General features: G+C 51.2%; 1 long non-coding RNA gene across 1 annotated transcript; it reads right to left on the reverse strand.

Moving 5' to 3' along the window:
* Positions 1 to 367: 367 nt before the first annotated feature.
* LOC110566852 (uncharacterized) lies at positions 368 to 2,537 on the reverse strand. Its single transcript, XR_002477474.2, has 3 exons — positions 2,418 to 2,537; positions 1,650 to 1,835; positions 368 to 823 (listed from the first exon to the last, which is right to left on the reverse strand). It is a non-coding gene; the product is annotated as an uncharacterized LOC110566852 (long non-coding RNA).
* Positions 2,538 to 4,613: the final 2,076 nt, after the last annotated feature.

Consider the following 4,613-nt stretch of genomic DNA (forward strand, 5'->3'; position numbering starts at 1 on the left):
GCAGCAGAAAAAGTCAGGTCCCAGTTCTTTCCCAGAGAGGGAAGGATAGCTGGGGGAAAGGATCACTACCCTGTGGTGTGTGTGTGTGTGTGTGTTGGGGTGACTTAATGGAGTTGGCACTGTACCCACACATCCACAGGGAATGTCTTATAAGAACCCAGTGGTTTCCTGAAGCCACACACAGTATCTGGCTTGACTTTTTCTGTCTCTGCCATGCCCAGGAATTAAAAACAGCTAGCTGGGTATGGTGACACATATTTGTAATTCCAGCACTTAGGAGGCTGAAGCAGGAGGATTGCAAAGAGTTTACTGCCCATTCCCCCCCCCCAACATCCATACCCAGATCTCAGAAAGCACTACAAGCTGATTTTTTAAGTTGTTTATTACACCATGAATTTCACCTTTTCACCTGAAGGAAGCACTTTTGTGGCTGGTCTTTGGTGTGTAGTGACAGTTGATCTGATCGTGGAAATAGCTACCAGGTCTCTACGGGTGTGGATAATGCAAAAAGCCAGACAGAGGGGTGACTCACATGCATGGTGGCAGTACCGAGCCCAAGGCCATGACATTTTACCGCACTGCCAGAGGGTGGGTTAATTCAGAGTAAAGAACTTTAATGTCTTTAGATTGTGGTTGCCTCAAGTCAGATATCAGAAGTGGGTGAAGGGGCTGGCCTGGGTGACTGGAGCTCCTCACCCGTGTGTGTTGGTGAGTACCAAGGCAGATGCCCTGGTAAGTGGATCGACTGACTGACTCTGGGCCGGGGCTCCACCTCTCACCAGAAGCAGATGTTCATCTCTGGATCCCTGTCACAGCATGCAGCCTGAACAAATAAAAGAATGACCACAGGTTCAGAAGAAAGAGGGGCGGCATCGCCCTTCCCAGCTTTTCAAAGGAGAGGCTTCCAAAACAAGACTCTGTAGATTTGGACTCGTACCTCCTAAGAAGCTAATTCTTTCCTTATGTCTGGAGCTTGATAAAAACAGGCTCCTTTGAACACGGTCCCGAGGTGCTACGTGTATGACGGGAAAAAGTTCCCAGAAAAAGTTCCCAGGGTCGTTTGTGGGCAGTGCCTGTGATTGCGTTGGTGCAGCCCTTGCTCGCCAGCACCCAGACAGGGTTGGGCGGTGTTGGGGGTGGGGCAGGAGCAGAGAGAGGGTGATGTTCCCCAGACCCTGAAGGTGGGAGTGAGGCCACTGAGGGGTGGGGGCACTTTTGAAAGTGGGAAACGGAGTGTGCAGGGGAGAGGGTAAATAGACTAGCAGCTAGGGCTCCTAGGAAACAGAAAACCTGGGTAGGGGTGGGGAGATAAGGGGACCCTGGAAGGAGGTAGTCAGAGGAAGTGGTAGGGAATGGGGAGATTGGGTCTTGGTGATTAGAGGTGGCCAGAGAACGGATGAGGAGCCGGGTAAGGAGACAGAGGCCCCAGGGAACAGGATGTCAAAGGGAGGAGATGGGGTCCTGAGTGACGGCAGGGAAAAGGTATTAGTTGTGGGAAGAAAGGGGACCTGAGAGCAGGATGTCCAAGACAGGGACAAGGTGAAAGTCCAGGCAGCTGTTGTCAGCTGTAGAGGGAAGGGAGTAGGCAGGGCATAGAAGCAGAGGGCAGCATTGGTGCTGGTGATACGGAGTAAGTAAAGAAGGGGCACCTCTTTATTGGCATCCTTGTGGCTTTTGCTGTCTATCCTTGTGGAGCCTGAGAGTGAGTGCAGGTGTGTCCCAGCCTTTGGCCACCAGAGCCAGGGCAACCCAGGACAGCCAGCCATGCAACAGCTGCTCTCGGGTCACTGTAGAAAGGTCATTGGTCAAACCCAGCATCAAGGGCAGGTCTGTGCCTGGGGAAGAGGACATAGGCTCCTAAGCAGATGTGGATAATCACCAGGCTCCTTTCTCCAGGAACTCAGTGTTGCAAGATGTGCAGTGTGTTTCTGTTTGTGTCCTCAGATGTGTGTGTCTAGGTGTGGTATCATGTGTGTGTTCTTGGGCATGTATGCTGGGGTGTGTTATCCTGTGTGTGATCTCAGGGATGTGTGTGTGTTAGGGCATGTTACCCTGTGTGTGTTCTCAGGGATGTGTGCTAGGGTGTGTTTGTCTGTGTCTCAAGTGTGTGCTGGGTTTATTAGCCTGTGTGTGTTCATCTGTTTATGTTCTTAGGTGTGTGCCAGGATGTGGGTGTTCTGACATTTGCACTGTGTGTGCTTTTGGGTGGGAGGTACACACTCATGGTGAGTGTGAGGCCCTGAATACAGTGTGGGGATCTGGACGCCCTGGACGCTGCCTTGTTCCACCTCTGGTGAAGGGATATTTGCTTTGACATAGTTTCCTAAACGCTATCACTTCCTGGGGACTTTGGCACTAAAATAATGACAGTCCTCGGCCACCCAGGACTCACCCAGGTTCGGTTTCCCAAACCTTACCTTCAGTGAACCCTGAAATCCAGCTGGTAGCAATTGCAGAGACAGTGCGGGTGTCTTCCTGCACTCGCCACAGGCTGCTGTCAGCCATCTCCGTTCCCAGAGCCGTCCAACCTACCGCCCCAACTCCACCTCCTGGAAGGAGGAGTGGCTGTCTCTCTGGGCTCAGAGCCACAGAAGACTTTAACCAAGGCCTGCTGCTCGTACCAGTAAGGGGTGGTCCTCACACCCACTTCTCCCACCAGTCCCTGTTTCTGGGCACAGCTGGGCTTTGCCTGTACCAGTAGGAGAGGGGACCTCTCATCTTTGCTTGTTCAGCAGCATTCTTCTGGGTGGACACCCTGCTCACACTCAGCCCCCGAAGGAGGCTGAGGACAGCACCCTGGGGGTGCTCAGTGCAGGCTCAGCCAGCCGGCAGTTCTCTGGTACCCAGAGGCTGTGTGTGACAAGGACATCGCTGCTATCAGCTTCAACACTCGACCCTCAAGAACGGGGTCTGCTGCTGTTTGGAAATGGTCCGAATGTCCCCTAAGACTTCAGATGTTGAGATGTGGCCCTCGCTGTGACAATGAGGAGGAAGGAGAGCTTTGAGAAGTAATTAGGGTTAGATATAGGCCACAGCTGAGTCCCAGGAGCATTATAGAAGACAGACAGGCCTGAAGAGACACAGGGTATGGCCTTCTTGCCATGTTGGTGCCTATAATGCCTCAGACTTTGTCAGTAGCATCTTTGGGGCCAAAACCTTGACGTTGGTCCTGGAACCTGGGAGGCGTGAGCTGAAATCACTTCTGTGGATGGCTCCTCCAGGATGGGGTACTTTGTGATAAGCAAGAAAAAGTGACTGAAGAGCAGGACGTGGCAGCGCACACCTTCAACACAAGCACGAAAGAGGAAGATCTCTGTGAGTTTGAGGCAAGTCTCCCCCCTCCCCTTTTTGAGACAAGGCTTCTTTGCGTAGCCCTGGCTGTCTTAGAATTCACTCTGTAAGACAGGCTGACCTTGAACTCAGAAATCCACCTTCCTCTGCCTCCCAGGTACTTAAAGACCTGAGCCATTATGCCTGGCTGGGTTCCCCCCCCCCCATCTTCTTGTTTGTTTGTTTTATTTTTAAGCCTGCTCTATATAAGTAAGCTCCAGGCTACCATAGACTGCATGATGAGTTCCTGTCTCAAATAAACAAACAACAACACAGTCTGGCCCTGCCCCCCGCCCGGTGGATTGTACCCCTCCCCCACACACACACTGACACTCTATATATCTCAACGACTTGAAGAGCCTAGAGGGATAAGAAGACCAAGGATATTGGCTCAGATATAGGACACCATCCAGACCCCCAAACGTGCCTGTCATAGCAGTCAAAAGAGTGTTGTGTGGGACTGATGAGTGACATAAATTCCCCAACCCCATACCTGCCATCTATCATTGACCAAAATGTCATTATGTCGTATTGACTGTCTATGAAACACTTAAAAAGTGAACTAAAAATTAGATCGCATCACCCATTTGGCAGAGCAGAGCATGTGGTGAATTGACCACTGTTTTTTAGATTTATTTTATGTGTGTGAGTGATTTGCCTGCATATTTCTGCATGCACCAAGTTCATGCCTGGAGCTCCAGGAAGACAGAGGGTGTTGGATGCCTGGAACTTGGCCTCTGGAGTTCTAGATGGTTGTGAGTCACGATGTGGGTACTAGGGGCCTGACTCAGGTCCTACGAAGAGCAACAAATGCTCTTTACCACTGAGCCATCTCTCTAGCCTCTGAATTGGTCATTGCGTAGGTTGGACGGCTCTGGGAACGGAGATGGCTGACAGTTTCCCAGCTCCAAGACAATGGGGAGCTGCGTGCACATTTCCCTGTAAAACACGGGCAAACTTGGGAGCGAGAGGGGCCTGCTCTGGCAGCTCATTGCAAGGGGCTGGCTCTGGGGCTCCTCCCTCCACACAGGCTACAGTGTCCTGGTGTGTCAGTGCCGATATCTGACCCAAACCTGCTTTTGGCCCTCTGCTTGTACCCAGAACCTTTATAGATTAGACTGGCTTCAAGAACCTTTTTAATGTGGGCTGGCCTTGAACTCTGCTCTCTAGCAATTCTGCTTCATACTCCTATGTAGTAGATTGGCTGTCTTCTTGTTGCCCTTTATTGATTTTCATTAAACATTTAAACAGTTGTGGTTTTGGTTTTTTGCCATGTTTTCCTT

This window comes from Meriones unguiculatus, chromosome 11 (assembly GCF_030254825.1).
Source record: "Meriones unguiculatus strain TT.TT164.6M chromosome 11, Bangor_MerUng_6.1, whole genome shotgun sequence".
Lineage (NCBI taxonomy): Eukaryota > Metazoa > Chordata > Mammalia > Rodentia > Muridae > Meriones > Meriones unguiculatus.